Raw genomic sequence first — 18665 nt, 5'->3', positions numbered from 1 at the left:
TCTGTCTAGAGAAAGGAATAGAATGGAATGGAAGCATTACCTCTTTGCTTCTGGAGTCTATCCCTAGGAGGATGCACCTAAGCATTCTGCTTACTGCTTCCACCACCCTGCCCACTACATCTGGTGGGCCACTCTGAGTATGATAAATACCTACAGTTCTTTTCCTCCTCTGTTCACTCTCTCCAGCTGACACCACCAGGATAGTTGTGACCAAACTGTAGCACTTGTCATTTGTCTGCAATGACTACTTTTCAGCATAATTTTACTAGCTTCTTACAACTTAAATTGTTTTGAAAATAGGATAATGTGCTCTTGCCATAGGATGCATATCCATGATCATCCATATCTACTAACATCACTTTCCTTTTTCAAAGCATTGTCCTTGTATTACAGCTCTTTGAGTCCTTCCCTTCCCATGCAACAATCCAGTTTCTTAGTTTTGATCCTATGCATGAGCAAGTCAAAGGACTTAGTGAAGCCCAGTTAGACCAGTTCTGCTGGTGCTCTCTTGTCAAATTCTCCTTGCAACCAGTCATAAAACAAAATCAAGTTTCACTGACTGTATCTTCTGCCCATGAACCCATATTACTTGTTGCATTGACACTGGCTGTCCTCTATGTAGGCAAATAACCCCAGGATTCTGCCATGATTTTCTCCCATTACTGCTAGGTGAACAGGCCTGTAGTCACTTGGAATTGTTCTGCATCTCTTTTGTACAAGTATGCCATGTTCACTGTTTTCCAGTACATGAACACCTCTGCACTGGAAAGTAATATGTTGAAGATCTTCATATGGGAGTCCATGAGCACGATGGATTCCGAAGAACCCCAGGAGCAAAACTGTCTGGTCCTTGTGATTTATATTCCCTGTATACCTTTGTCCTGTTTATCCTTCTGTGTGTCCATGACAATTTGGTTGGCAGATCGATAGTGCTGGGAATGTACCACTGCTGAGAAAAGGGAGAGCAGTGGCAACCTTTATCTAGCTAGCAGGTTGCTACTGGATAGGAGGGGGTACACAACTCTGCACATGGGTACAAGGAAACACATGGGAGCAGCCTTCATCACCATAGTAGGTTACACAGTAAAAGGAAAAAGCGATGCTTTTGGTACACACCCAGGATTGGTGGTTAAATGTTTCTGATGTAGCAAAATGGGGCATGTACAGTCTCATTTTTCACTGAGGCATGGGGAGATCATTAATCTCAGGAAACATTGAGTAAGACTAGCACTATGACTTTGGCGGGTTGTTTAGAGACAACAGCTGTACCCAACTATCACAAGCATCTGTATCTTATCCTGGTAGAGGGGAAGGAGGACAAGACTAAAAGAGACACAGCCTCCGACATAACCATAGTCAAACCTACAGTGGTTACACAGGAGCACTATTGTCTGGGTAGTCCAGAGGTGTGGGGGTACAGGAATTTTTGGCCATAGTTTATCTGGATTGGGAAGGAGAGCAAGAAAACTAGCAGTTGCTTGTGTTTGAAGACATCTCTGCCAATGCCCTAATAGGGAATGACTTTGACAATCCAGTACCTTGTATGCATACTGTTAAATGTAGCCAGGCTTGCAGGCAATCACATGGAGAAGGCAGTAGAAGAAACTCAGCCAGAGCTCATATCTTTTTTCTAGAGCTGGTAATGTGGCACTGACCCAGCAAGGGAAAATGTCTAAGCAGCTTCCCTCAGAAGGTGACAATTCAAGGAGGGAAGTAGGTGTAGTAGTCATGCAGAAACTGAGGCAACACTGGCAGATGCTACCAGATGTCCCTTGAAAAGGGAGCTGGGGAGTGTCAGTAAGGGACAGCTGTGGCATGCTCAGCTCTTAAATCCTACTTGACAGGACTTGAATGAGGTAGCCAAATATATATATATATATATATATATATATATATATATATATATATATATAGGACTGAGAATATTTTTTTTTTGGTTTTAAAGTTTGTACTGTTAGTTTTTGCTTAGATCTCTGTTGAAACTGTTTTGTCCCACCCAGCCTCCCTATTTTTGGTTTGTAGTTTAAATTTGGTGGCTTTTGCAGTTGCCCGCCCCACTGTAGATTTGATCTGGGAAACTCCCCCGTCCCATCTCTTTACCACATTCTACCTAATAAACTCTTTCTGCACTTGCCTTTTTAATTTAATTGCATTTTTAAACTGTGTTTGGTCTAATATTGTTGCATACTCAAGTGTGCTAGCTTGCACTGCATGTGAATTGTTTTTTACTACTGTTTTTGCTACTTTTCTTTAAAAAACAAAAAAAAAAAAAACAAAAAACTGTAAGCTTGTTTCCTACCTTTCCTGTAACTAGTGTACCAGATACAGATTTGCTGTATCCAGGACTGTATGTAAGCTTCTGAGTCCCCCAAGCCTTTCTGTGTTGAAGGGAAGCCTTCTAGCTTATCAGTGGGAGTGGTAAGCACTAGGTAACCTGTCTACCACATAAGGAGGGGTTCTGGCCCAGAATTTGTAGTTATTGGCCGTTTGGGCAATCTCTTCCATCTCTCTCAACTTTCTGATTTGAAACCTGTATTTGCACTTGTTTCTGTCCTGTAACTCATCTAGTGCAGATACAGATTCTTAGTTTTAGCACTTAAATTTGCTTGTTCATGCTCAGCACTTGTTCAGAACTTGTAAGCACTAAATAAGCTACTAATTACTATAGCACTCTATCTTCCTCATTACTTAGAGGAAAACAGTTTTTGTACTTACTTTTCTCACTTGCTTAGAGAAAAACAGCTCTACTACTCACTTTCCTCACTTATCTAGAGGAAAAACCCTGCAACTCTCTTTTTGCGTGGTCTTGCGCACAGAGCAGTGTCGGGCGGCGCCGGTTAGCTGGGGTATACTATTCCTGGCCCTACAAAGTCTGCACTGTAAATTTTCCCTTAGAACTAGGCAAGCCTCAACTCAAGTGCTTTCAGATCAGCTGCTCTTATTGCAGCACTTGTAAAACAGAAATCAGCACTTGTCCTAATCTCCTAGACAACACTATTATTCTCCAAATTTCCTAGACAGCACTATTATAATATAGCATAAGACCCTCGATCGTCTGCAGGACTTAAGTTCAATTTACTCTTCAAAGCATGTCCAGAGGTCAGCTTCAGGTGTACTCTCCAGTTCATCTGGTGGAATTGGGCATCCTGAGGCAGTGTCACAACTGCCTCATGTATACAGACAACCCTCTTCTCTTACCTCTAGACACAAACACTTGTGAGAGATGCAAATACACATTCAGACTGGAGGCTAAGCGCTCTCAACCCATGACTGTAACAGATAGTCAAGAGGATAAGGGACACACTTGCATCACACCACCTGTCACACATGAATCTACAAAACAAGCACCGGCAAAACATACGCATAAATACACAAAAACATATTCGGAGGTACTAGGTACCAATCTGAAAAAAAAACAGTGCCCTCCAAAGCAGACAAACAAGCAACCTGCACCCCCAAACACAAGCCAGAAAACACATAATTCACCTCAGCAGTGTGCCTCACAACAGCCCTTAAGGCAAAACACCATACCTAACACGCTAGTAATAGGAGACTCTATAGTAAGGCACACGGATGTTCCACTCACTAGGCTGAACAAGGAGAAGGTTACTGTCAGCTGCTTGTCGGGTGCTCAGATCCGCCTCATAACACAGGCACTTAGGTCACTCCAGAACAAGTACAAGTATGACGCTGTCATTGTACATGTTGGTGTGAATGATCTAAGATGTACCTCCCTGGACTACATGAAAAGAGACATTGAGGAGCTCTCTGATCATGTAACCCAAGCTGGTATGACCCTGACCTTGAGTAGCATACTACCTTCACCTAGAATGATACCACAATACAAAGACAAAATGATCAATTTCAACAATTGGCTAAGCTTCTGGTGTCATTCTAAGGGGATCCAGTGTCTGTCTGCCTGGGATGACATGATAAACAAGCCTCGCTGTTTTGCCAGAGATGGGTTGCACCTGTCACCCCTAGGTTTTAGAATATTGGCCAAGGCTCTTGCCTTCCCCATAGTGCCTTTTTTAGGCAAGGCTCAAAGGACAAACCAACCACCGTAATCAGTGCAGGTAACCAAAATTAAGGGTAATGCTACTCAACGCCAGAAGTCTCAACCTCAAAATGCACACACTCGAGGCTCTCCTCAGCATGGAGAAAATCAATGTTTGTGCAGTGACGGAAACCTGGTTCAAGGCTCAAGAGAGCACCCCAGCACTGCCAGGTTACAATTCATATCATACCTTCCGGCCTCAGTTACCAGATCGCAGTACAAAAGGCGGAGGTGTATCCATATTCATCAAGGATATCCATATCTCCAGGTTATTAGCGCAGCATGATGCCCCAGAGATCATCCATGTGCAACTATCAGCAGGCAAAACCACATTTCAAGTCGTAGCCGGTTATAGATCACCCACCATGTCTGAAGATGCTCACTCTGCATTCCTTGAGACATTGGAAAATATAAAGGTCCTACCCAACACCATAATCTTGGGTGATTTCAACTACCCTGGTATAGACTGGGCAAACTACCAATGTTCCAACTCCTATGCTCAGTGATTCATAGAATTTATAAATTCAAATGCCCTTGAACAACTAGTATGTTCCCCCACTAGAGGGGACAACATATTGGATTTAATCATCACAAATATGGGCGCCCATTGTACCACACCCGTTATCACCCCCTCCTTGGTCAGATCTGACCACAAACTGATAACCCTGGACATCCTCACTCCTCCACCTCCCCCAATCAAAGAAACCATAGTCAAAAACCTTTCCAAAGCAAACTTCAAACTACTTGCATCCGAAGTGGAAAGCTTCACTATTCCCTTGCAGAAGGATAATGATATCCAGGATGCGGAATCCTACACCAAGGCACTCTATATGCATCTTCAGGATTGCATGGACCATGCTATCCCAAATAAAACCAAGACTCCTTCCTCAAGCAAGAAAAAAACAGTCTGGTGGACCCTGGCCATAAGCAAACTTTACAATAAAAGGAGGAGACTTATACAAAAAAAGGCCAAATCACAAGTAGAAAAATCATCCCTGATCAGCATTAATAACAAATTGAGGGCCCTCATCAAGTCAACTAAAGCTAATTTTGAAAAGAAAGTTGCCAAGGATGCCAAGGATAACCATAAGGCCTTCTATGGCTACGTCAAAAACTTAAATGGCAACGCTCAGGTCTGTTCTGAGCTAGTACAAAATGGAACAAAATACACTGACCCTTCTGACATTGCCAACATTTTGGCTGACAGGTTCAGTGCAAATCCCCCCCCCACCACCACCTACAGGGCCTATTACCATTCTAGGGGATTGTGTAAGTCCAATTATTACTGATACGTTGGTTAACAAGGCTCTATCTAAAGCTAAAAACACTGCCTCCATGGGACCAGATGGTGTCTCAGGCTGTGTCATACGCAAGCTCCAAAAGGAATTAACCCTGCATCTTAATACCCTGTTCAGTCTCAGCCTCTCCACAGGATATGTGCCCATAGAATGGCGCACGGCAATGGTGGTCCTGCTACACAAGGGTGGGGGCCACAAACTACCGACCAATAAGCCTGACCAGTCTGATCTGTAAGGCTATGGAGCGAATCATTATGGAACTCATAAATGGAGAGATTGGGTACCTCCAGTCGCTGAACCCCACACAGTTCGGCTTCGTCAAGGGCAGATCATGCCTCCTGAACCTGGTGGATTTCTTTGAGACAGTTACTCAGGCTATAGATAAGGGAAAGGAGGTACACACAGCTTACCTTGACCTTGCTAAAGCATTTGACACCATTCCCCATTCAGGTATTATTGATAAGCTCACCAGCCTGGGCATAAACCCTTACGTCGCAAGATGGATCACAAACTGACTCTCAGACAGATCCCATAAAGTAAGAGTAGCGAGATCTATGTCCGAATCCAGACCAGTAATGAGTGGTGTGCCTCACAGGGCTCTGTCCTGGGGCCCCTCCTGTTTGGCATATACTTCTCAGAAGTACAGGCAAGCACAGAAGGGCTGTGGCTGGCTAAGTTTGCGGACGACTGCAAACTGGGTGCTATAATAGAGTCTCCGGCCGACATGGAGATCCTCCAGAAGGGCCTAAATGAGACTGATGCATGGTGTCAAAGCTATGGTCTCAAGCTAAATGCAAAAAAATGTGTAGTAATCCCATTTGGAAAAAACAGAGTAACCGCAAACTACAACATAGGAGGTAATCCCCTGAAATCTGAAGAAGAAATAAGGGATCTAGGGACCCAAGTAGATAGTCAGCTTTCCTTTGATAACCATGCTGCCAAAGTGGTTAGAAAATCCTTCTATGTGACCCATCTGATCACTAAAGGGTTCGCATCAAGATCTAAGGATGTAATGGTGCCCCTCTACTCTTCCCTCATCAGACCCATTATTGAGTACAATGCATCAATTGGAATGTACCTGACTAGACATCTCCAGCAGCTGGATAGACCACAAAGGTACCTAACCAAGAGGATTACTGGCCTCAAACAGTTGCCCTATGCAGCACGATTGAAAAAGCTAAGACTGTTCTCTGTTGCATACCGCTTTCTCAGAGGCAATCTCTGTCTAACGTACAGAGCCATGTCCAACCCAGAATTGTTGAACATGCTCCATCTTAGCAAAACCAAATCTACTCGAGCTACACGTGCTAGGGATATAAACCTCAACACAACAATGAATAGAACATGCTGGAGGGATAGATTCCCTTCGCAGAGACTTCCCTTACTATGGAACAGGGTCCCAATTTACATAAGACAGAGCCCCTCACTATCACTCTTCAAGAGGAACCTTGATGAGTGGATGGGTAGCAGAAAGTTCACACCGGGGATCACACCAACAGCACTACTAGATAGGGGCCAAGGGTACTAGCTGCTAGTACAAGGGTTTAGGGAACTACTAAAGGGGCAGTGAATACCGCACAACGTGGCTGGGCTAATATATGCCTTCAGGCAGATAGCCCAGCACCAACCTATGAACCTATATATATATATATATATATATATATATATATATATATATATATATATATATATATATGGAAAAAAGATTGCTGTACAGGAATGGACACCTGAAGGGTAACTAGAGGGAGAATTAATACAGCAGTTGGTAGTACCCAGAGCCTATCAAAAGACACTTCTGACCATAGTCTATGATATTCCCTTTGAAGACCACATGGGCATAAAACATACTAAAGGATGACTTACATGGATTTTCTTTTGGCCAGAGATTGTACTGCTGGATCTGTGAGCATTGCCAAAAGGTTAGTAAGGCTAGAGACAAAGCCAAGACTGCTTTGATGACTTTGCTTGTTATTGAGGAATGACTTCAAAAGACAGTGATGGATATTCTGGAACCTTTGAATACTCCAAGCTCCACAGGAAATAAATATATCCTAGTAATGGCAGATTGTGCCACTACATAGCCAGAAGCAGTGGCACCATCTTTCACTGAAGAAAAAAAAGGTGATAAAGACTTTGTTAGACATTTTTAGCAAAGTTTTTTCCTAGGTAAATACTGACAGATATAGGTGCCAACTTAATGTCAGACATGCTGGCATGTTTGTGGCTGTATTATGACATAAATCATCTAAAGACTAGTCCATACCATCCACATACAGATGGTCTAGTGGAGTTAATGAGAACATATGCAGACCAGCTCAAAGGGAGTAGGACAAGCACTTGCCACATTTTATTTGCATACAGGGAGGTGCCATAGGAATCCATAGTTTTTTTTTTATCCTTTGAGCTACTATATGGTTACTGTTTAAGAGGCACCTGGATTTAATTCATGATGAGCATGGGTGTGTGTGATTTCTACAAATAATCTATTGTGGAGTATGTTCTAAACTTCAGGACTCAAATGAGCTCATGACACAAGTAAAGCAGCCAATAGCAACAGCCAGAGAGTATTCTGTAGGGAAGCAGGTAGTAGTGTGTATTCATGCTAAACACAGTAAGCTGCAGGTAGCCTAGGAAGGCCCTTTAATCAATGAGAAAAAAGGTGAGTGATCATCTGTATGGTAAAGTTACCATGCAGGAGGCAGAGGCACAAACTCAGCCATGTTAATATGACAAAGGTTTATCATGACAGCGATGCCCTGTTGCTTTGTTTCTGCAGTGAGAGCTGCATGATAAACTTAAGTCAGATCTGGAGACAGATCTCCTGCAGGAGGCTCAGTCTGATACTTGGATGGATGGGGCCCCTTTCCAACAGCTAACTCTTAACCAGGTTCAGGAGATACAGACCATATCACAGGAATTTGGGGATATGTTTATTTGTAAGTTAGGGGCAGCTTGTAACTGCTTGAATACTCATTGCTCAAGCCTATATCCAACATTTAAAATTACCCTGGAGTATTAAATCATGTCAGATACATTTGTGAAAGCATGGCTAGGCTTAAAAAGCCCCTAGGGCTGTTAACCTAGTAATCACCTAAGAACATATGAAAAGGATAAAGTGAGACAGCAATAAATAGTAATAGTGTCCACCACAATGCATGATGATTAGATTACTAGCTATATATTTAAACATTTCTGGTATGCGCATTTGTAGCTCAGCATCTTAATTACAAAATTAGGATACATACCGTACAATACAATATAGATATGCTGGGGTGGGGGAGGGGGCTAGACAGCATGACATACAAATCTGAAGTTACTCTCAGCTTTAGAACATATAGTTCCAGACGTACCTGACAGCAAATTAAAACAGTTCAATGTACCTTTTCTAATCAAAATATGAAAGGGAATTAGAGAAATACAGACCCACAAAACCACAAAATTAGGAACAGAAGCATTTGTAAAATTATGGAATAATGTAATGAGATACAAACAAATACAGTAGGCAGTCTTCTGAAGAAAAGCAGTCCAGTTGTGTTTTGACTTCTTATTTTTTGCAGTTTTATTTTAAACTGTATATGCATTGCATCTGCTTAATATTTAAGCTGCAGTCTCAGATGAAGTGAAATGTTTTGTGAGATAATAGACTGCTCTGTGCATTCAGGCAACCTGCAGTACAGCTGGATGTTCTTTGTGTATTAACACAGCCCATTACCTCACATTACTCTACCGTTACACCGCGTGTCCTCTCTTATTGTCTTGTTATACAATAGAATAAGCAAATGGCACCTTTTTGCCTGGTTAGAAAAGATATTCCTCTCCATATAGCATATCATAGTGAACATACCTCTCAAATGTGCTGACTTTCGGAGAATGTCCAGATTTTTGCCTTATGTTTTGCTCTGCTCCTCATAAAAGTTGTGGTTTTTAAGATTTTTGTGGCAAATCAATGAGGACTGAATTCCTTAAATAATGACAGGCGTTTCAGTTTCAGACGTCATATCCTTCAGAAAATGCCTGGTGACACAAGACGTTTATTCTAGCAACTTTCTAAGTTTATAAGAGCAATATTTAAACTTTGTCCCTACTTTTCAAGCTTTGTCTCCCCAGTATTTTTGTATTTGTCCAGATTATTTTGTGCTAAGAAGTTGAGAGCTATGATAGTTAAGATGTGTCATTATAGAACTCTGGCTAGTGGAACTGGTTTCTGAACAGGTGCATACTAAAGGTTTTAGAAAATTAGGCAGTTACACTGGTGGCAATTTTTATAAGTTATTCAGTTTTTATTAGGCCAAGTAAGCTCCATTATGCATGATGGTTTCATTTCAGAGATAACAGAAATTTGGTCTGTTTAAAAACCTTCCTTGAAGCTAATAAATACACAAGAATGCAGTAGAGTAAATGCATGAAATATCTGCCACATTGTTTTATTTATTAGTCGTTTCACTGGCTAATGGCATGTAACCAAGTATATCAAATATAATCTTATTAAATACCACATGAAAGGATTGTAGGATAATGTCTGTTAATATTCAATAAAATGACCATGCAACCTGTTATGAGTCAGCATTTATATTTCATTGAAACATGTATATAGTGGAATGACATGTATTTTGCTACAGACATTTAATATATATAGACATGTTAAAATACAGCATTCAGAAGGTCAGTGTAAATATTCATTTTGGGGAGAATAAAAACATAAAGGATGTGGAAACAGTCATTTGCAACAAAACAATGAGAAAAGACAAGCTGTGTATTTCACTGGGATAATATGTTTTCAGCAGTAAGGCACACGTACAGCAAAACTGTGTTTTTCTTGTGAAAGTAAAATAGTCTTTTATTATTAAATTAGATAACTGACTTCCTTTATGTATATGTTGTGTGTGTGTGTGTGTGTGTGTGTGTGTTTGTGTCTATACATATATATATATATATATATATATATATATATATATATATATATATATATATCTATATATATATATCTCCATATATGGATTTGTATCACTTCACTGAAAGACCATTTCACTGACACCCATTTCACTTAGACCAAATCAATTCACTGAAAGTTCATTTCACCTAAAACTGCTTTCACTGACAAGTAGTACTCTAAAGCAAGTCAAAGGTATATGTCCTTTTCCCCACTGTAGTGTGATCCTGGTGTTAGTGTATATAGTTGGGAGGGTGGCCTAATGGTTAAGGTGCTTGCTTTGCAAACACAAGGTGTAGGGTTTGAATCTCACAAGGGATAATTGGCAAGGCTTAAAATGGCTCGCAAGGGCAGTTAGCTTAGTTGTAATCTATGAACCTAGTTGGGGGCATAGCCCCCCACTTAATCTGATTTTCTGTTGTCTGGTTTTGTTTTACATTATTTGGTAAAACCCAACTAGGTGGGGGGCTATGCCCCCCACAGCCCACAATGTGGGGGGCTGTGCCTCCCATACATCCCTAACTATATATACTAACACCAGGATCACACTACAGTGGGGAAAATGACATATACCTTTGACTTGCCTTAGAGTACTACTTGTCAGTGAAATGAGTTTTAGGTGAAATGAACTTTAGGTGATTTGGTCTCATTGAAATGGGTGTCAGTGGAATGGTCTTTCAGTGAAGTGATACGAATCTATATATATATATATATATATATATATATATATATATATATATATATGCAGTACAGATAAGAAGATGTTCAAACATTTTTGCTGACAACATTTCAGCTTTAGTAATTGTTTGTTCTTCGTCTTTTCAAACTGTTGAAATGGTGCATATGAATAGAGATACAAGGAATATCTATAACAAAAATGCAAGGATTGGAACAGCGTTATCGGATTTACATTAGATTGATAATTTTCCAGCTTGGGGTCGCTGAATTATTCCTCGGCAGATATGTTTTTTTGGATTATTGAACCGTGGAACTGCATCTACATATCAGCATATGAAAGAGGGGACATTATAGAGTTTCAAACTGTGCTACATTTTGGTCATAAGCTGGACTTTACTGACTTCTGTTGTTTTGTATGTGTTGGGCAGCAGTGCTGCATGTATATTAAGATATATTCAACTATCAAAAAATAAACGAAAAGGTGTAAAAAAACAAATAATCCAAGTAAAAAAACTAGTCCAGGAAGTGAAGCAATACAATAGGAAGGCATTAATCCACAGCAAGTGCACAGTCACAAAACATTAATGCCAACAAAATGGTACACAGTCATTTTCGTCCCAAATAAATGTTAGACTTCATCAAATGAAGTGTTGGGCAGCAGTGCTGCATGTATATTAAGATATATTCAACCATATTTTGTGAAGTCAGACTTTCTGTTGTTTGGTACTGTTCGACATTTTGTTAAATAATTCATTGTAAATACACTTATGTGATAGGATTCACTTTTGTTATATATTTACAGTTTTGCTTTGAGGCACAGCTTTTTTACTGTGTATTCTGAAATATTGTGGACTGACTTCGTGTATGGGCAGTGTTTATTAGAACGTTACATAGATTTGCAAATATGTGGATTTAAAACTGGTGAACCTTGCTACAGACTACATATGATAGCTTAGGACATATGCAATATCAGGTCAAGCATTTACAATGGACCTATATTTTCAGATCCATTTTTCATTACAATTGAGCTTATAATAGAATAATTTTTGGCCTATTATTGTGCTGATTTATTCATTATATGCATGTGTAATCAATATTATCTATTTTTTTTTTATTTTTTGGTAATATGCATGACCTATTTTGAATGGGTCTATGTCAAATATTTGAACTTCCAAAATGTCAAATATCATATGGTCGAGACCATATGGTCAATATTTGGAAGTTCGAATATCTAATTAAAAAAAAAGAAAAACATACACTAACAGTGTGAGCAGGATGCAAGCCTCCCGGCACCCCACACATGGGGGGATGTGCCCCCCCCACACCCCTACTTAAATATAACAACTCCAAGACCGCACTTCAGTGCAGAAAATGGAAATTCTCCCATTCTGCACCATACGGCGCCATTAAAAGTCAACCTTCGAACACTTGAAATGTCGAACATATGGTCTCGACCATATAACGTTCGACATTTTAAGTGTTCGAATAATTGACATAGACCCTTTTGAATATAGGTTTTTGATTCATGCTATTTTTGGGATATCTGAACTTGATTAATTTCTCCTTGGGGGAATACAATTTTTCGAATTTATAGTTTTTCTATTGGTCTGGTGAGTAAATTCTTCCTAGCCTTTTTCTTTATCTATAGGTTCCACTATATTCTATATCATGGATCTGATGGCCATTTTACAGGGTCTGTCCGCTGATAAGGACAACCTCCAGGTGTTTGGGTTGGGTACAAATATTGAGCCTTGTATCTAATGAATCAATCCTGAATTACTATGTACTCAAACAATTGCCAGACTAACAAAGTTTATGAAAAATCATAGATCTAATGTTTGGCATTTAAAACTTTTTAAAGCTTACAGACTTAAAGGCATTACACCCAGGGGTTTGTGTATTCGCATACAACCACTGTTTGGTCAGGCTGATGAGATATTAAAGACAGAATGGGCTGAGGCACAACAGTCTGCCTCCATACGTTTTGTGAGATTTTGCACTCTTTTAATGAATGTAGGTTGATTCGTTCTATATCAGATGTCACTGAGGTTTGTGGTGAGGCTAAACAATTGGAGGGCCAACCTATGTACAAATCTGCTTTTCAGAAGTTAACTAAGGACCTACGTGATTATGAAAAACAGCTTAGGGACAGAAAAACTCGTAAATGTAATAGGGACTTAAAATATTATAATTTGGGCAGACCTTTTGATCAGTAGGAAATTGTCAAGTTTTCCAGACAAGACATAAATAATACTGGGCAGAAAAGGAAACGACAGAAGTCTATTTTGAAAAACCCTGTCAATAGTTTGGTTAGTGACACCTTGGGGGAGGATTCTTTCTCTTATACTGACACTGAAAACAATAATAAACAGGAGTCACCAGCCCATAAGAGATGCAACGTAACTGATTTTTCAGGGCTGGAGCAGGGTAATACAACCAACCCTTTAGGGTCAGAAGAAGGGGTGACAGAAAACATCAATCAAGCCGCTTTATTAGAAACATTGTTACACCTGTTGGTGCCTCGTTAGAAGGTAATTGCAATGTACATAATATTTCTTCAGTAACTTTATCAGATGTAGAACTACAACTGCTTAATAAAGGCCTTAATTTTGTCTCTGGCTTTGTGGTACCCGAGGATATTTTTTGCAAATGATATTGTTTTGTTTTGCAGAATGTTAAATCTTAAATTACATTTTGACAATATTGAACGACCATTTGATTCCCATTATGAATTCAGATTCCACAAATCTACATTTAGTCCACCTATGAATAAATATGTGGGTATTTTTCAACAATGTGTTCTCAAAGATCTACATTTTGGTCTTGGATCATCTACTGAGTTATTTTCAAACAATTTGAATGCTTTAGAGATTCAAGTTTTGAATAATCTTCATAGAAACAAAAATCTGGTCATTATTTATGTTGATAAGGGAGGGGCTGTAGTGGTTATGGATTGGTCTATGTACTTGGCAGAGGCTGAAAGACAATTGTCTGGTAATAGGTTTTATACCAATATGGCTATTGACCCTACTCCTAAATTTAAGAAGGAGATTGATAGGTATTTACATTTAGCCTTCAGTGAAGGTATAATCAGTAAACAAACTTTATACCATTTGACTGTGCAAGACCCCCTACCACAACAGTTATATTTACTCTGTAAAATACATAAAGATCCTCGTCAACCACTGGTTAGGCCCATTGTGTCAGGGAATGGATCCTTGACGGAACCGTTATCTGCTTTTTTGACCATTTATCTTAAACCATTTTTACAAGGGGTCAGGGCTAGAATCCAGGACACTACTGAATTCTTAAATATTTTTTCTGAGATGCAGCTTGAACCTGGTTGGACTATGTGTACTTTAGATGTTACATTCTTTTACACTAGTATACCACATTGGGCTGGCTTAGCTGTGTTGGAATACTGGCTTAATTGTATTCCTTTATATAGTCCTGGTTTCAACACCTTTCTTATTTGTCTAACGGAACATGTCCTGACCAAAATTGTATTTTATTTCAATGGTAATTCTTTTTTATAGCTGAAAGGTACATCTTTTGCACCAATATATGCTGACCTTTTATGGGCTACTTGGAACAACAAATCATTTATGACTGCAATCATAATTTGTTTCTAGATCAAATTGATATTTAGAGAATATATCTTGATGATTGCTGCTTGGTATGGAGGTCAGATGTGGGCTATCTTAGGGAATTTGTTCAATATCTGAATGACAATAAGTGGGGGATTCAGTTGACAGTACATCATGATACTCACTGTATTTCATTTTTGGATATTCAAGTAAGCCTCCAGCAGGATGGCACTTTGGATAGTAATGTTTTTCACAAACATCCATGTTCTAACACCTTATTACATGCATCCAGTTGACATCCCAGACACATTATATGTAACATCCCCAAATCTCAGTTTTTGAGAATTCGTAGAATTTGTTCTACGAATGATGCTTTTGCAGCACAACAAGATAATTTGATCACCAGATTTTGAGGGCATTGTAAATCCCGAATTATTCAAACTAGTAATCAAACTTCAAACTTTAAATAATCAAAATTTAAAAGTAATCAAAGTTCAAACTTTTAATAGGTCAGATTTGTTATGGTACCAACAAAAAACTAATAAGAATAAAAAATTATTAGGTTTAATACTACCTATGGGCGCAATACCTTTGGATTTATGGATCTGATTTAGAAACACTGGGAAATTTTAATGGCTGAGGACAGATTATCCAGTCTTCTGGGTCCTAGATGTCATTTTTCATTCAGAAGAGGTAAGACATTGGGTGGATTTTTTAATCACTACAAACATAAAATACAGTATAAGAACATGTCTCAGGGGACATTGGAAGGAGGAGTGTTGTAGGGTTGTGTTCCATGTGGTCACTGCTCCTTTTGTAAATATGTTATCAAGACAAAAGACTTTACTAGCAAAAATACTCCCCAAATTTTTAACATTAATATTTTTGCTAATTGTAGCATGGATTATGTTATTTATCTAGTCATATGCACATGGTCAGTTTCTATATAGGTCAGAGATCACGCCCCTTTAGATTTCGTATATCTGAACATTTAAGTAATATAAGAAACAAATGTCAGTCCAATGCTTTATACGAGCATACTATTAAACATCCCACAGCATGTTTCAAATTTATAATTATTGACAAAGTCCTAGGTAATATGAATCTGAAGGCTGGTTGGCATGATTTTATGAATAAAAAAGAAAGAAGCTGGATTATTAAACTTGGTGGGTCCCCCCCCCCCCCCGGAATGAATGAGCACCTTTAAAATATAAGAAACAATTGATTTAATTAATGAGAAGGGTGGACCTAATTATTTACAATGATTATATCTTGGGTTGAAGGCATGTTTGGTTATACAATACACTGAGGAAGGCCATTGGGTCAAAACCGTTTTTTTTTTTTTTTCATTCTAGTGTATTTTTTACAGTAATATATTTATTTAATGTTAAGTGATTAAAGAATACGATGAAATTCTCATAGGAGTGCTGGCTGTTTTTTGGTGTTTGATTATTTGAATATTTTGGCTGTTGCACTTGCCGTACGTGCGGAAGCTAGTAGTGCTGATTGTCTTGTTGTAGTCCCTGAAAAGAAATCGCAAAGGGCAAGAAGCAGGGTGAGGTTGGTGTGGTAGGAGGTAGATGGGGTTGCTGATCCAAGTGTATATCAGAAACATATCCTTTCCTGCATGTTTTTCAGTTTTAACCTTGATAAGCACAGATGGTTTCCTCTACTGCAAAAACTTCTATCTGAGCAAAATCAATCTCTTCTCTCCAACTAAGAACAAGCTAAGAAAAAATATCAGTATGACTTTATGATAACTGAGTCTAAAGATGCATGATAAAAATGCAACTATGACTCTTACTAGAAAAAGGTAAGATTTATTATGTATTAGTAGCAATTTTAAGCCATACTCAGTAAAAGCAGTGAACGGAATGGTTGGCAGCTGATACAGTAAGGATGATTGTGTTGATTCACATAGATAATGGCTTGTAGGAAAAACAATAATACTATTTCTGGCATAGCTCCTCACAGCATAATGTGCTAGTGCTAAGCTTAAGCTTTGCAAGTATTTCTGAGATTTTGCATAAAAATTAAATTACCTACAGCACATAGTGGAATAGACAGATTACTGATAATTTTGCTATCATTTCTAATGCCTTCTGTGAGTTTAACTGTACCTACTTTGTAATATCTCATGGTATGTTTGGGAGCAGCCCACAGTAGAGTATTGTGTTAATTTTACCAAGTTAATTTTCTGACTCCATTGTCATTAGGGTCTCTGATTGGATATCTAACTGACTCATTCATTCTCCTGGATGGGAGAACCCTTTGGGTCATTCATTAATCTTAGGGAGACAGACCAGTTCTAAGAATGGGGCTTTCTGCATATGCCCATAGACAAACAAGGGTATAATATTCAATAAGCCTTAGTAAGGGTGTTACCAAATTCTTTTTTTATGGATTGTATAAATTATTCAGGATCAAAACAAAAAAGCCAGCACCAAGTGTAGTTCCAGAATCTGTTTATTAACAAAGTAGCATCATACCTGTTTCGGCACACTAGCCTTCCTCAGTGACTAATAATGTTAAAAAAAAATGTGCTTATATACTAATACATCCATACTTCCTATTGTGTCATTTCCTGCAGTTCAATTAATAAATTCATGAACATATAACACAATATAAGATAAACCTAAGTTATAAGTGGTCATTTAAACCTGGTGAAAACAAACCTCCTAGTTTGAAAATCCAATATTTCTCCTTATTATTCAAGATACAATGCCAGCCTAGTTTATTAGACTGATCTTCTTGTATCCTGTCAATCACTGTAAAGGAAAAATGGGCAGTGGGATGGATAATTTGGTGTTTGTATAAGGCATTAGTCAACTGTTTGTTGCGGATGTCACTGTAATGTTCCGACATGCGAATCTGTAGGGGACGTGATGCTTGTCCAATATAAAAAGATGAACAATTGCAGGTAGCCAAATATATAACCCAATCTGATCCACAATTTCTAAAACATTGTATGTCAAACACCCTGCCTGAGGTTTTTCTTGTGAATTGTTTAGATATGAGTATATATTTACAGAAGGAACAGTGTCCACATGGAAATTATCCCAAAAGTTTGTCCCCTGTAATAGTCAATTGATAATGCATAGACAATCTGCTATTACGCTTCTTATAGTGTGCAAAATGAGAACCCAGTGTTTTGCCCCTGTGATATGAAAATAAGCATTGATCCCCTAAAATATGGTTCAAGTCTTCATTTGCCATAAGAATGCTCCAATGTTTGGATACAATATCCCTAATAAGATGGATTTTCCTACCATAAGTGGTTATAAATCTAATCGGCTGTGATTCCACTGTGTGAGTCCTATCCTTATATACAAGTAGCTGTGATATATCCTGAGCAGATGCAAACTGGCTAGCAGCTTGTATATCCCATTGTCGGTAACCCTGGGTCTGGAACCTGTATGTCATATCCTGTTGGAAGGTGGCAAAATCTTCCTTCTCAGAACAAATCCTCCTAATGCACAAAAACTGAGATTTGGGTATATTCCATATGGTATGGTGTGCATGCAGACTAGTGGCATATAGCAAGCTGTTATATTGGGGGTATTTCCTATACACACTGGTGGAAAGAGACTCGTTGTGTTGCTTAGATACTGTAACATCCAAAAAGTTAATACAGTGCATATCAAAGTTCAGTGTGAATTCAATACCCCATTTATTTTCATTTAAATATTGGACAAATTCACCCAAATATTGTTGGTCTGCATGCCACACCATCCAACAGTCATCAGGGTACCTCCTCCAGATGTCTATCTCATTGATGTATAAATTATGAGAGGTGTCATAAATAAGGTGTTCCTCAAGATACCCCATGAATATATCAGTGTAAATAGGGGCAAATGAAGCCCCCATGGCAGTACCTCTGGTTTGCCAATAACATTCCCCATTGAAGTAAAAAACATTCTTCGTCAATATGTGTTCAGCCATGCAAACTAATAGAGTGTTAAATCCAGCTGAATAAAGATCCGCCCTCTCCAACCAATGTTGGAGCGCTGCTAGTCCTGCCCAATGGGGAATGTTAGTATAGAGTGCTTTTACATCCAGTGTACACAATAGCCATGTTGGTTCTAATTGTGTCTCTGATATAATCCTGAGAAACT

Source organism: Protopterus annectens, chromosome 1.part0 (assembly GCF_019279795.1).
Source record: "Protopterus annectens isolate FY-2018-M chromosome 1.part0, PAN1.0, whole genome shotgun sequence".
Taxonomy (NCBI): domain Eukaryota; kingdom Metazoa; phylum Chordata; order Ceratodontiformes; family Protopteridae; genus Protopterus; species Protopterus annectens.
Note: the sequence above shows the minus strand (reverse complement) of the source record.